Source organism: Mobula birostris, chromosome 13 (genome assembly GCF_030028105.1).
Source record: "Mobula birostris isolate sMobBir1 chromosome 13, sMobBir1.hap1, whole genome shotgun sequence".
NCBI lineage: Eukaryota > Metazoa > Chordata > Chondrichthyes > Myliobatiformes > Myliobatidae > Mobula > Mobula birostris.
The window spans coordinates 39,185,860-39,201,417 of record NC_092382.1 but is presented as its reverse complement, the minus strand read 5'-3'; the positions used below and the strand labels follow the sequence as shown (position 1 = coordinate 39,201,417).

The 15,558-nt window shown below is 45.6% G+C and overlaps 2 non-coding genes across 2 annotated transcripts; one reads left to right on the top strand and one right to left on the bottom strand.

Annotated features, from left to right (window-relative positions):
- The first annotated feature begins 9,443 nt into the window (after positions 1–9,443).
- Positions 9,444–9,525, top strand: trnas-gcu (transfer RNA serine (anticodon GCU)). Its single transcript has one exon. It is a non-coding gene; the product is annotated as a tRNA-Ser (tRNA).
- A 3,305-nt stretch (positions 9,526–12,830) lies between these two features.
- Positions 12,831–12,903, bottom strand: trnav-uac (transfer RNA valine (anticodon UAC)). The gene has a single exon. It is a non-coding gene; the product is annotated as a tRNA-Val (tRNA).
- Between the last annotated feature and the right edge of the window lie 2,655 nt (positions 12,904–15,558).

The window sequence follows — 15,558 nt, the reverse complement described above, 5'->3', positions numbered from 1 at the left end:
CAGATTAGGCCTCACCAATGTCTTGTACAATGTCAACATAACATCCATCTCCTGTACTCAGTACTTTGGCTTACGAAGGCCAATGTGCCAAAATCTTTCTCTCCATCCCTATCTAAATGGGGCATCACTTTCAGTGAATTATGGACCTGTATTCCCAGATCCCTTCCTTCTGCAGCATTCCTCAGTGCCCGACCAGTCACTGTGTAAGACCTTGTTCCTACCAACATGCAACGGTTCACACTAGTCTGCATTAAATTGCATTTTCCATTTCTCAAACTATTTCCCAGCTGGTCCAAATCACACTGCAAGCCATGATAGTCTTCCTCACTGCCCACTACACCCCAATCTTGGTATCATCCACAAATTTGCTGATCCAGTTAACCACACTATCATCCAGATTACTGATATAGATGACAAACAACAACTGATCCAGCACCAATCCCTGTGGCACACCACTAGTCACAGGCCTCCAGTCACAGAGGCAACCACCTGCTACCACAACTTTGGCTTCTCCCAAAGCCAATGTCTCATCCAATTTACCATCTCATCTTGAATGCTGAGTGACTGAACCTTCTTGACCAACCTCCCATATGTGACTTTGTCAAGTGCCTTGCTAAAATCCATGTAGACAACATCCACTGCATTGCCTTCATCCACTTTCCCGATAACTTCCTCGAGAGACTCTATAAGATTGGTTAGACATGACCTACCATGCACAAAGCCATGCTGCCTATCCTTAATCAGTCCACATGTATCCAAATATATATTGATTTCCTGCACATACTTTCTAATAACTTCCTCACAACTGATGTCAAGCTCACCAATGTAGAATTTCCTATTTATTTTTAGAGCCTTTCTTGAATAGCAGAACAACATTGGCTGTCCTCCAATCCCCCAGTGTCTCACCTGTCACTAAGGATGATTTAAGTATCTCTGCTTGGGCCCCAACAATTTCTGCACTTGTCTTCTGCAGGGTCCCAGGGAACAACTTGTCAGGCCCTGGTGATTTATCCATGCTTATTGGCCTTAAGACAGCAAACACCTCCACCTCTGTAATCTGTACCGGGTCCATGAAGTTGATGCTGCTTTGCCTCACTTCTATAGACTCTGTGTCCAACTCCTGAAAAATAGAGATGCAAAAATACTATGTAAAATCTCCCCCATCTATTTTGTCTCCTCATATAAATTACCATTCGGATCTTCCAGAGTGGGCATGTTTCTGCACTGACCTTCTCCATGTTTCTGTGACACGGAAGCTGGCCAAACTTGTTTGGAAGGGAAACTGGCAGGAATGACGATGGAGCAGCAATGGCTGGAGTTTCTGCAAGCAATTCGGGAGGTGAGTGATGGACACATCCCAAAAAAGTGGAAGCATTAGAAAGGCAGGAGGACACAACCATGGCTGAAGTGAGAAGCCAAAGTCAACATAAAAAACAAAGAGAGGGCAAATAATGAGCAAAAAAGATTGAGAAGCTTTTAGAAATCAACAGAAGACAACTAAAGAAAGATGAGCTCAGGGTGTGGAAATATGATATTGTAGTCATTAATGTGCTTTGGTAGCACCCAACAGCCTGAGGCATTTACAGGAACAAAATATCTGAGGCTTCAATATCTCTTGAAAACCAAGGTTCCCTGCACTAGTTACAATTCAACTTTTATTTTGACAGGCACATACAAACTCTACACCCTCAAAATTTCACTTCTGAAGAACTCCAACTTACCACGTACTCCTTTGCCAGAAAACAGCCTGTCCCTATCCACACTTGTCAAATCCTTGCAAATACCATAAAAATTGACTTTCTCCAATTTAGAATCTCAACCCCTGGTCCATACCTCTGTTTTTTCCGTATTTACTTGGAATCTCATGGCATTATGATCACTAGACATAACGTGTTCCCGTACACTAATTTCAGTCACCAGCCCTGGACCATTTTCTAATAGCTTACTGCACACTTCAACATCGGAAATTTTCCATACTAATTAAGGCACATTTGACAACTAGTCCTTTTACAGTATGGGAGTCCCAGTCAATATATGTGTAAGGGGTTTCTTCTTTTATGTTACTGTGTACAGTAACCAAAATGGCTTCTTTGTTATGTTAACTGCTGAGAAAGTTTTCTCTCTAGCTGCTTGTTTGGGTTACAAAGAGAGTAGTATTCAGTTGCTAACCAATTGGGATAGACGTTATTTTTTCTTGTGTGTCTGTAAGCTAGTGTGATGCGCGGGCTTTGGCGCAGAAGGCACGATGGGGACAGAGACAGTGGACACGATGCTGTGGGCTGGCCGATAGGATGGACCACGAGCCAGAGTCCAAGGCCCAGGGTCTTCAGCGAGGAGAGGAGACGAAGACATACTCGTGTGGAGCGTCTGGTCGACCACTGTGGTTGGTCCCAGGCGGCGGGTCGAGGTGGTTGGAGGGGATTGAATGGTGGAAAGAAGACCCCGTTACTTGAGATCCAACTGTTGTGCACAAAGTGAACTTTGATAAGTTTGGCGCCTTTTATTTCCTTTTATATTTTATCTCTATTAATTACATAGTTCCAGTAATATCTATAAATTGTAATCATTTAATGGCATATGCTGTATTGTCTGTTATTTTGCGGGAATGTCACTGATCCTTGAATGTGGAGGCGGAGATGCTGGAGAAGACAGCGCACCATACGCTACAAGAAGAGCCCGGTCACGTGTCCATGTCCGTGATTAATTTGAAGGTACAAAACCTAATCTTCTAACTGGCCACAGCATCCACACAAACTTGATTACCCAGTTTGGCGGGGCCGAAGGCTGCTTCCCCTAGATGAAAGCGAGTTGAGCGAGCTGAGGTTTACCAGGGGGCTACATATGGGAAGTTATAATCACTTACAATATCAACTTTTGTTTCTTGGTATAGTCTGTGAACTCTCTACAAATTTGTTCCTCCTAATCCCTCAGACTGTTGGGTGCAACCAGCTCCCAGTGATGCCTACAATATCATAATTCCATGCCCTGGGCTCATCTGGCTTTCCTACAATGCTTCTTGCATTGTGATATACACAGCTCAGCACATTCATCGCACCATGCTCAACCTTCTGATTGCTGACTTCGTCTTAGGTCTGAACAAATCTGTCTGGTGTCCAGGAAACAACCTCTCCCTCAATGTCAGAAAAACAAAGGAGCTGATTGTGGACAACAGGAGGAATGGAGACAGGTTAACCCCCGTTGACACCAATGGATCTGGGGTTGAGAGGGTGAACAGCTTTGAGTTCCTCGGCATAAACATCAACGAGGATTTAATGTGGTCTGTACATACCGGCTGTGTGGTGGAAAAGGCACAACAGTGCCTCTTTCACCTCAGACAGTTGAAGAAGTTTGTTATGGGCCACCAAATCCTAAGAACACTCTATAGGGGCAATATTGAGAGCAATCTAATTGGCTGTATCACTGCCTGGTTTGGAACTGTACTTCCCTTAATGGCAGGACTCTGCAGAGAGTGGTGCGGACAGCACAGCGAATCTGCAGATGTGAACTTTCCACTGACAGGACATTTACAGAAACAGCCACCAACTGTTCTAGCTGCTACCATCTGGGAAACGGTACCACAGCGTAAATGCCAGGATCAACAGGCTCCGGGACAGCTTCTTCCAGCAGGCCATCAGACTGATTAATTCATGCTGATAGAACTGTATTTCTATGTTATATAGACTGTCCTATGTACAAACTATTTGTTATAAATTACTATAAATTACACATTGCACATTTAAACGGAGATGTAACGTAAAGATTTCTACTCCTCATGTATATGAAGGATGTATGTAATAAAGTCAATTCAATTCAATTCACCCTCTCCACTATCTGTTCTGTCATTCTGGCTCCCGCCCCCCACCCCCCTGCAACTTTACTTTAACCAACACTCCCACCCCCACACTAGCAATTGCAAGCCTTACCACTAGGATATTAGACCTCTGCTAGTTTTATTTCCCAAACTAACTAATCCCCTATCACCACTTTGACTTTCCTCTGCAAGGTAATTCCCCCCCCCCCCACCGCCCAACAAGTTTCTAAAGTGGTCCATCTGCTGTTGTGAGGGATGGCAACAAGAGCACTCTGCGATGGTTACTGAACCTCATTCCCCTTCCTGACTCTCACCCAGTTTCCTGTGTCCTGCACCTTGGGTGTAACTCACCTCTCTTCATGTCATATCTATCATCCCTTCTGACTCCCAGATGATCCGGAATTCATCCATTTTGAGTTCCAACTCCTTAAAGTGTAGCTGGATACACATCTTGTAGGTGATGGTGTCAGGGGCACTGGAGGTCTCCCCACCTTTCCACCAATGCCCCCTCAAATTTGTAATGACAAGTGTGTGCAAATATCTTGCGCTGTGCAATTTTTAACAGTAACAAAAACGTGCACACTGAATTTTATATAGAGAGGTATTGATTTTAACAGTTAGCAAATCACAATCAATAAGAACTTTGATCTCCCCTAGGTTTGATCATGTTCATCTGCACTCTCACACAACCTATGTAGCAGGCCTGTAGCGGGTAATGAAGGATCTTCTCAACAGAAATTTTGCACACTGTCCATATCTGATTTGCTCGTAAAATGATACTTTAAAAAGTCAGATTTCCCAATATCACTCACTTCTTCCCACTTGCAAATTCTCCAGCAACTTTTGCATTGCCACAATACACACAGGTAACACCATTTTCTGTGTTGTACATAAATATCTCTCCTGAACCCTCCCCCAGGTGACTGATGGTGGTGAACTCATTGATGGCAATGCCAATGAATATGAAGGGAAGGGCAGCAGTCTGTCTCATTGGAGTCTGGCACGTTTGTTATGTGAAAGCTACATGTTGCCCAGGTCAAAGGTGTTTGATATCATTATGTAACCGGACAGAATGGGTCAAAATATGTTCCCACGTGTAGAAACGTCCAGAACAAGAGGAGGTAGAACAAGCAACACACACAAAATGCTGGAGGAACTCAGCAGGCCAGGCAGCATCTATGGAAAATAGTTCTATTTTACCTATTTTATGTGTGTTGCTTGGATTTCCAGCATTTGCAGAGTTTCTTTTGTTTGTGGTTGAAGGTAGAACAAAGGAGATTTTCTCAGCTACTGATCTAAAAGATTTTGTTCCCTTTCCCCGAGTTCCTAATCCTTGTATTTAGACAGCTGGAGCTCAGCTCTGTCTGAAAGATGCATCGGTTCCCACTCCCTCATCAGCCGGAAGCTCCCCGGGGCCCGTGTACGGATGGTGGGGCTGAGAGAGAGAGAGAGAGGGAAGAGAACAGGACTGCCCCGGGATTGCGGGCCACGATGGCAGGAGCAATTGCCCCTCAGTCAGAGTCGAAACCCCCCGCCCGGAATATGCTCTTACCTGTAGCTGATCGTTCCGCGGCCTTTTGTGTACTGCGCGCATGCGTGATATTCGGGAAAGTCAACAACCCTGACGCCTGCGCATTTAATCGGTGCTGCAGCGCGGGCGTTATTTTTAAGGCACCGCTTTCTGGGTGATCACGGTGACTTTAGGTTTCTGCAGGCACCGGTTCCATGTCCATGCCTCACTGTGTTTTGTGTGTAGAAAACTCAGCAGCTGTTTTCACGCAGAAAGCAGCTTCCATAAATAATATACTCAATATCAACAGGCATTTCGCGTGTCAGGAGCCAAGGTACAATCCTCTCACAAAATGCAGATATAAAACACAAGAGATTCTGCTGTTGCTGGAAATGTAGACACACACACACACACACACACACACACACTATTCTGGATGAACTCTGCAGTTCGGGCAGCAACTAAGCAGAGGAGTACACAGTCTAGCCATGCCGAAGGGGCTCGGCCTAATCGTTATCTATTTATTCCTCTCCACATTTGCGGCCTCATCTGTTGATTTTCTCCAGTATTTTGCAGACATTAACCACCTTTTTAAAAATCAATCAGCTTCCAAATGTTTCTGTAGCCACATCCTGCTGGTCTGATTCCTCTTCTTCCTCCTCCTCCTCATAAACTCTAGACCCCATCTCTTTCTAGAGCCCCAAAGCCCTGACTCAGGCTGGCAACTCTTTGGTTTCTGCCTCTGCTCCATCGAAGATTCACTCGCTAGTCTGCTGTCAGACTTTAGAGGTGCATTGCAACAACCCAGCTGTCTATGGCACAGTCCTTTGAAATGAGTGAAAATGATAGAAAACGTTGAAAAGAGCGGGGAAGGAGGAGTTTAACCACCTTAGTTCAGAGCTCTAAAGAACATCAAAACCACAGTGAGTTCATCGTCTTATTCAGCCTGGAGACAATCATGCAGGAAATTCATGCAGGTGTATAGGATGATGAGAGGCATTGGTCGTGTGGATAGCCAGAGGCTTTTCCCAGGGCTGAAATGGCTAACACGAGGGGGCATAGGTTTAAGCTGCTTGGAAGTAGCTACAGAGGAGATGTCAGAGCTAAGTTTTTACACAAAGAGTGGTGTGTGTGTGGAAAGCACAGCCAGCGATGGTGGTAGAGGTGGATACAATAGGGTCTTTTAAGAGATTCTTAAATAGATACATGGAGGTTAGGAAAATAGAGGGTTATGCAGTAGGGTAATTCTAGACAGTTTCTAGAGTAAGTTACATGGTCGACACAACATTGTGGGCCAAAGGGTCTGTAATGTGCTGTAGATTTCTATGATTCCATGAAATTCAAAGAAAATCTCCTATCCCACGGAGTAGTAACTAGTTGCAACCTGTCATCACAGGGAGAGTGAGAGGGGAACGGCAGGGATAGATTTTCAAATACTGATATGGAAACGAAACCTGGGCAGGGACCAGATGGGCCGAGTGACCTCTCTAGTGTACATTGTGAGTGTGGTAGATACAGTAAGTACCTGAGACACGGGATTTGATACAGAACTGATTTATCTTTCACAGATCCACAATATTAAACATCAGTCTAGTTTAAGGCTAACATCAGCAGAACAGACTCCTCCAATACTCAGTGACCAGGGTTCAGTCCTGGGTGCGATGAGCAGCCGCAAGAACTGCAGAATCTGACAGTAACAGTCCCTCATGAACCTGCAGCTGCCTTCAGTCACTGTGATAGTTAAACATTTAACACAGGGCTGATTTGAATTAAAAAATACCATGAGAGGTCATCTATTACATCCAGTGCTTCCGGTGCGGCCTCCTCTACATCGGTGAAACCCGAGGCAGATTGGGGGACTGCTTCGTCGAGCACAATAGACAGGATCCCCTGGTTGCCACCCACTTCAACTCTGCTTCACATTCCCATTCAGATATGTCCATACATGGCCTCCTCTACTGCCATGATGAGGTTAAACTCAGGTTGGAGGAGCAACACCTCATATACCGTCTGGGTGGTCTCCAGCCCCTTGGTATGAATATTGAATTCCCCAACTTCCGGAAATTCCCGCCCCCGCCTTTCCCCTATCCCAGTTTTACTCTGCCTCCTCCCCCTGCTGCCTACCACCTCCCTCATGGTTCCACCTCCTTCTATAGCCATAACATATAACAATTACAGCACGGAACCAGTCCATCTCGGCCCTTCTAGTCCGTGTCGAACGCTTACTCTCACCTAGTATGTACCACACAACCAGCACACCATCCTTCGAATCCATATTCCTCCCCATTTCCTCGATTGGTAAATGCTGTTTGATGCTCTCCAAACGGAAGCACTTAGCCTGGGCTGCCACTGCGGCCTCTTCAACCTCCGGCAATCGAGATGTCCTCTGACTCTTTGACTCCTCGACCTCCACCCGCAGTCGCAGCAGTTCTGACCTACGCTCCGTGTCCATCTCTATCTGGGACGCAATTACACCACCAGCTTCTTCCAATCTGTGCTGGGTCGATTTCTTGAGCTTCTGCTGATCCTTTCGAAGGTTGGTCATTGCAGCGTCTCTTTGGATTAATTCATCAGTAATGACCGCAGTTTCGGCTCGGAATACCGTTTCCCCGTCTCCACTTTGATGAGCGTGGACTCCAATCCTTCAATGGGTGTCCCAAAATTGCAGCACTCGGTCTCCATCCTGCATTTCTGAGCGTTCAGTTCAGCGGTACAAATCTCCTCTCTCCGCCAAACACTCAGGATCTGCGTCCTTCTCCAGAGCTGGCACTCGTCCAAAGAAAGTTTTACTTAGTTTATCCCTAGTCGCCCGGGATTCCTCACTCGCCTCAATTCATAGTCTTCCAAGGTGAATCCCAATGCTAGGAGATCATCCAAATACACCAAAACTCCAAACAAGTTCACATCCCCCGTCCCCCGCGGGAAGGTTGCAAGGGCTCCGGATATGCCCTGTGGCATCTTTTCGGACTGGAAGAATCCTAGGGGACCTATAACTGCCGTCTTCTCCTCATTGGCCTCACTCATCGGGATCTGGCAACATCCACTCCTCAGATCCAGCACATTAAACCACATCGCACCATTCAGACAGACCATCGCGTCTTCGGCCGTCAGACCCGTATTCAGGTCAATGACAGTGCGCCTTATCAGAGTCCTATAATCCACACACACGTCCTTCACGGCTGCAGGGGCCAGTCGCCGCGACCCCTCTCTCAGGTGTCTTCAGCGGTCAACTCCCCTCCCTCGTGGTATTTTGGAGCTTCCACTAAGAGGGTCTCACCCTCAGATACTTCCCCCAGGCCGTACCACCATCGGCTCTCGTTTAAATTCGGTACCGGCCCAATGCTGCTACACACGTCCAGATGAATATTCGGCCAATGTTGTTAATATCACTACATTTTGCGACTTTCATTTACAACGATTTAATATTCTGTATCTCTGTTTCTCTTACATAAAAAGCCATCCTTAAAGGCACGCGCCTCTGACTTTTCAGGCGGCCATAAATTCTGGGAGTGGAATCAGCAAAATGGTCCAGTTCATTCAAAACATCATCGGGCGTGATTTCTTTTTATATATCATATGCATATACCAGAACCGAGCAGCCATGCATTGTGTCGGTTAAGGTTGGGATATTTAGATCTGCTGCCGCAGACGGAGCTAAGTGCTCTTCAGCGTTTCTGTAATTTAATAGCTATCGGGTTCTCATAATTGCCAATACACGAAACGCCGTTGTTTTGGAGCCAGATGATAATTTACGATAATACGTGTTTCTTGAAATCAAACAATTTGATAAACAAGTTACTAGACGTTTACTAAATTCGATATAATTTTATCTCACTGCACTACCCAAAACACACTATTTCTTAGAGCTACAGCACACGGAATCGATCAATTTGGCATAGCACAGCGGTGGCGTCTGAAATGCTAGTAATAGCTAGTTCTGTTTTTCCCTATGGTTAGCACTTATCTCACTAAGTCTTTCTTCCCAATATCCAGAAATTCTGGTAAGCATCACAGGCAAAGTAAATATAAATGGTATCTGAAAACAAATATTTCTAACATAAGCGGAGTTTCTAAGTGCTGTGAAGAAATTCAGAATTTTGTAACACAAGAGACAGAAGAACAGACGAGGTGGCCGAGAGGTTAAGGCGATGGACTGCTAATCCATTGTGCTCAGCACGCGTGGGTTCGAATCCCATCCTCGTCGAGACCTCTTTATGTGAGGGGCCATCTGTTGAACTATTACTGTACTTTAAAGCTTCCAAGTCTCCAATATTTGCCAGATAGTTTGCTTTGTGAGTCATGAAAAATAATGTTCACAATTGGAATTTGTCTCCAAATTTGGTCATTTGGAGAGGAATTAGGCCATTCCGCCCATCGGGTCTGCTCTGCCGTTCCAGCATGGCTGATATACTATCCCTTTCAACCCTATTCTCCTGCCTTCTCCTCGTCACATATGACCCCCTTACTGATCATGAAACTGTCAATCACCTCTTTTAATATATCGAATGACGTGGCCTCCACAGCTATCTGTAGCAATAAATTCCACAAATTCACAACCATCAGGCTACAGAAATCTCTCCTTACCCCAGTTCGAAAATGACTTCCTTATATTCTGGGTTAGTTCCCTCTATTCTTAGACTTCTCCACGACAAGAAGCATCCTCTCCATGTCCACTATCTCCAGGCCTTTCATTATTCGATAAGTTTCAATGGGATACCCGCGTCATTCTCCAAAACTACAGCAAGTATAGTCCCAAAGTCATTAAACGCTGTGCATATTTCGCCTTGTAATTCCCAGGATCATTCTGGCGAATGTCTCCTGGGCGCTTTCCAATGCCAGCACACCCGCTTTTGGTTAAGGAACAGACGCTGCTCAATATATTCCAACTGCGGTCTGACCAATGCCTTACAAAGACTCAGCATTACATCCTTGTTTTCCTTTTCCAGTTCTCTCGACATGTAAACTGTCACTGCATTTCCCTTCGTTAATACTGAGCCAACCTGCAAGTTGATCTTTCGGGAATCCTGTACCAGGTCTCCCGCTTCCTTCTACACATCTGTTTTCTGAACATGCTCGCCGTTTAGAAAATAGACCACGCCTTTATAGCTTCTGCCTAAGTGAACGACCATACACTTCCCAATATAATTTTACATCTCTCTCCTAATCAGTTCAGTTCCTTCTGCCAAGTTCCTGCTGATCAACACTCACACAACATAACCATCAACCTATATTTATACCGTTTGCAAACTGGCCAGAAAATTATCAATCCCCTTATTCAGATTATTGACATATAACGTGAAAATAAGTGACCCAAACACCAACTGGTCACCGGCAGCTGACAAGAAAAACGCTCCATTTAATTCCACTCGCTGCCTCCGGCCATTCAGCCAATCTTCGATCCATGCTAGTATAACTCCCGTAATACCATCGGCTCTCCTCTTGTTAAGAATCCTCAAGAGTTGCACCCTGTGACATTCCTTCTGATTTTCTAGGCCAGCAACATCCACTGACCCGTCTCCATTTATCCTGTCTGTTATTTCCTCGAGGAATTCCAACAGATTTGTCAGGCTAAATTTCCCCTGAGGAACACCAGGCTGACTTTGCCCTATTTTATTATGTGCCTCGAAGTGCCCCGAAACTTCATCCTTAATAATGGACAATATCGTCCTAAACACGGAAGAAGACTAACGGGTCTAACATTTCCTGTAACACAGATAAAAGTTGCTGGTGAACGCAGCAGGCCAGGCAGCATCTCTAGGAAGAGGTGCAGTCGACGTTTCTGGCCGAGACCCTTCGTCAGGACTAACTGAAGGAAGAGCTAGTAAGAGATTTGAAAGTGGGAGGGGGAGAGGGAGATCCAAAATGATAGGAGAAGACAGGAGGGGAAGGGATGGAGCCAGGAGCTGGACAGGTGATTGGCAAAAGAGATATGAGAGGATAATAGAACAGGAGGCCTAGGCAGAAAGAAAAGGGGGATGGGGGAAACAGAGGATGGGCAAGGAGTACAGTGAGGGGGACAGAGGGAGAAAAAGGAGAGTGAGAGAAAGAATGTGTGTATAAAAATAAATAACGGATGGGGTTAGAGGGGGAGATGGAGTATTAGCGGAAGTTAGAGAAGTCAATGTTCATGCTATTAGGTTGGAGGCTTCCCGGACAGAATATAAGGTGTTGTTCCTCCAACCTGAGTGTGGTTTCATCTTGACAGTGGAGGAGGGCGTCGATAGACATATCAGAATGGGGATGGGACGTGGAATTAAAATGTGTTCAGAATGGGAATGGGAATAAAATTTCTTGTCTTTTGTTTCTCTCCCTTTAAAGAGTGGAGAGACATTTCCAATTTTCCAGTTCTCCTGAACTGTTCCAAAGTCTGCTGTTCCTTGAACGATCAGTACAAATGCGCCTACAGGGGAAAATGTATGAGTGTCACTGTAAGTTGCGATGTTTATCAGTTTCCTCATTCAGCCTCCGTCTCTTCGCAACGATGAAGGGCGGATGGAGGTGCATGCGGAAATTCTGAACTGGGAGTTGAGCGCACAGATCCCGAAGCAGGTGATTTTCAAACCTTCCTGCAGAACACGCGTCAGAAACGTTTAAACACAGCGCGGTGTCGATTAATACTCGAGTGTACCGAACTGATATCAAAGACAGATCGAGCGGAGTATGTTCTCGTCATCCGATTCCGGAGACAGCAGAAGAGCGGCACAAAGTCCGGACCGAGTAAGTGAAATGCATCAACCGCGGCCCCGCAGGCGAGGAATCTACAAGTAAAACACAAACTGAAGGAATTTCCATACAGCGCATGAATACTGTGGGCGGCACCGATTAAACCGCGATTTCCCCACCCATCTGTCTCTTTACTTCCGATGTACAGTTTTATGTTTTCTCCCTTCCATTCTGCTGATACCTCCGGATACATTTTGACTGACATTTCTGCAACTTCAGTGATACATATTTTATATCGACTGTGGGCAGATTGGAACATCAGTGGTAAGTCCGCCATCAAGACATTGAAGAATATACGTAACAGTGGCCGGTTTGATGAGGATAACTGACCCTTATGTTTTAATAATGTAATAGAGGTAACAGGGTGCCGAGGGAACATCGGGAGCTATGTGTTGAGTCACAGGGCAAAGTGTATACCGAAATATAAACTTATTCGTGACGTTAACGACGAAGAAAGGAAAAACATCACTGGTTAATTACTCATCTGCATGCACGCGTGGGATATTCCGTAAGTAGTTACATGTTGCATCAGTACTCAGCAAGACCGACATATTAAAATATAGTGACTATAACTCTATACCGATATACGATCTCGCATCATCATCATCTTGTCTCGAAACAAAACGGTTCCCAATTCCCTTGCTCTGTAGATTATGCACGAGGTTTTTGACCATTCCTTTTCAATTTCCCGCAGGGGTATTCCCATGATAATAAATGTAAATACGAACGTAAAAGTTCGCGGGATCTTTGAGATCACATGCCTCCTAAATCCTGGAGCCTAAAGGGTGTTTCTGTCCAGGATTGAACTGGAGACCTTTCGCGTGTAAAGCGAACGTGATAACCACTACACCACAGAAACGCTGTCAGGAGCTCAATGTTCTACGCTTTTGAGCATTGACCAGACACCCTCCACCTCCGACTCTCTATTTATTCATCCTGCTCTTAAGGACAATTTTTTTCTGCCCGCAAGCAATAGAAAACGAAATTTTGTCCACTCTTCGTTCCCACTTCAGGAACAAGGGCCAACTTTATAGGGCATATTTATTAAATTCACGACGAATTTGCTGTGATGTTTTGGTCAGGGCGCAACATCCAACAACATCTGACTGTACCTCTTCCTAGAGATGCTGCCTGGCCTGCTGCGTTCACCAGCAACTTTTATGTGTGTTGCAACGAAAAACGTATCGGCCGCTGCAGTGTCCTTCAGTCACCACATGGTGGCTCCCCGCCTCTCAAGGATAATTCAGCTGTAATTTTGACATTTCTCGCTGTAGATTAGTTCTTCGCCAGTCTTCGCCAATCTTCCGTTCTCGTCACTCTCGCCAGAACGTTAATTGAAGGAAATAATTCATAGACAACGGAAATAGTGAAAACAAGAGGAAATAGCATCTGTAGAGTCAGAAACCAATGTCTTTAGCCCCGCCTAGTGCACAAGCGAGCTATTATTAAACACACAATCACACTAATGTTTCATTAATTCCATCTTAATCTTCATTTTCCAATCTGTTCCGTCGTATCTGAACCAGACCCACTCATCTGCGGATAATCAAACAACCTCTTTTGGATGGAAAATTATATTAATCACAATAACCATCAGGAAGCGAGGCCCGTGTGACAGGAGAGCGGGAATGTGAGCATTTTACAGCAGTGCTGAGTCGGTCACAGCAGAGGTCGCAGGTCACAGAGAGCCTGAAGGATCTGATAATCGGCATGTCAGTAGATTTGGTGGAGGGCTCCATTCTTTAACAGCAGCTTGGTAAAGCAAGTCAGAAATCGGATTACACTGGACATGGAAGAACTGATTTATAATTCTGTTCCAGAATGGAATCGTCTCAACTGCAGGTTTCAATAGTTTAGTGTGAAAAGTAACCAAGGAATTGCCCATTTCCGGACCTTTTAGTTTTCATTCCGTGCGCTCACCTTGTATTGTAACGACAGCCGCAATGACATGGATAATTCCTCCAGTTTAACCCCATGTCAGGGTGCTGGAAGATGGAGTTTGATACTGTCCTCCAAGCATTTGCGGCTCGGCGCGTATGCTGGGTACATCGCATGTCGCGCGGTTTCACTGGGTAACTGATAGCTTGCATATCGGCCGGGACTCCACCTTTGATTTAATGTCATGTACAGCAGGAACAAATCCATGCGGGGTTTTATCGGGATTATGGACAGTATATTGTTTTAATTTACGCTGGCAGATCAGTGCACATATTTATTACGTGAGTGAGACGTGGACGTGACTCCGTTCAATGCAGAGGTAATTTTAGCAACGTGGAGAAACTGTTGTGGTGTTTCTATCGCATGTTTCAATGAGGAACGGACTTTGGTGGGCAAAGAGATTCTCTCCTCGACCTGTTCTTTTACGTTGGGTTCACCTATGTAAAGAACAGATTGGCTTCAATGATGAGAGCTCCGGCCAGTCTGTTTGGAGAGTGGATGGTCAGCTCTTTCCAAAATTAATTACAACATGAGGACTCCACTTGTAAAAAACAATCTACGTTCAATTTAGTGACACAATCCTAGCCACTGTTTTACTGCGCTGGGGTGGAAGGAGAATCGATGTACGGGATCATCAGAGGTATGAGAGATTTCTGTTACAACTGTAGGTTGGTGAATGTCGGTTGCGACCATCCGCCCAACGACAGCTTCTCGAAAAAGCATAGGGGGACATTCGAACCGTGGCTGTGTTGTGATTCGAAGCCCCTTCACTTTAAAGACTGGAGACAGAAACCTCTCGGCTACACTACCCGTGAGCAGATTACATGATGATCTGAAATTGATTGCACACGGTTCATGTATTGAAGTTCCCAACAGAAAAAAAAAAACACGCATGGAAAGCAGTGAAAACCAGGTGGAAAAGTGACAGGTAGGGGCAGTTGTCAGCAAGAGGGATAGATGGGGCGGGGGGTGGGTGGGGTGGCAGGGTGAGCGCTAATGGAAATTATGAAGTAAGGTAACCCGAATATAACGCTCTGAGGGTTACTTGCGATCGTAAAAAGTAGGTCCTGTGTCTCTGGGAATCACTTTGTGTCTTAAGACTGCCAATGCGAGTAATCTTTGCATTTGGTCTGCCACGTGGGAATTAATGGAGACTTACTTTGCTTTCTTCAGGTTGCTGGTCCCAGGTGTTCGAAGGCGGTGGTGTAGACAGCGTCTCTGAAGGCCGTCCACTGTTCCTCAACGCTGGTCCCGTCTTCCTGTGGTGTGTCTGGCAGTCTGCCTTCAAGGTCATCGACGAGTTCTTCTGCAACCCTACTGCTTTTCAGCTTGGAGACATTCAGCCTTTTTGCAATCTTCTGCCCTTGGGGTCTTCTCATGGGCAGAATGTGAAGCCTGAGCTTGGACACGATGAGGCGGTGGTCGGTCCAGCAGTCGGCACCACACATGGCTCTCGTCACTCTGACACCCATCCTGTCCCTCTTCCTGGTGATGATGCAGTCAATCAGATGCCAGTGCTTCGAGCGTGGGTGCATCCATGACGTCTTCTTGCGGGTGGGTAGGTGGAACAGGGTGT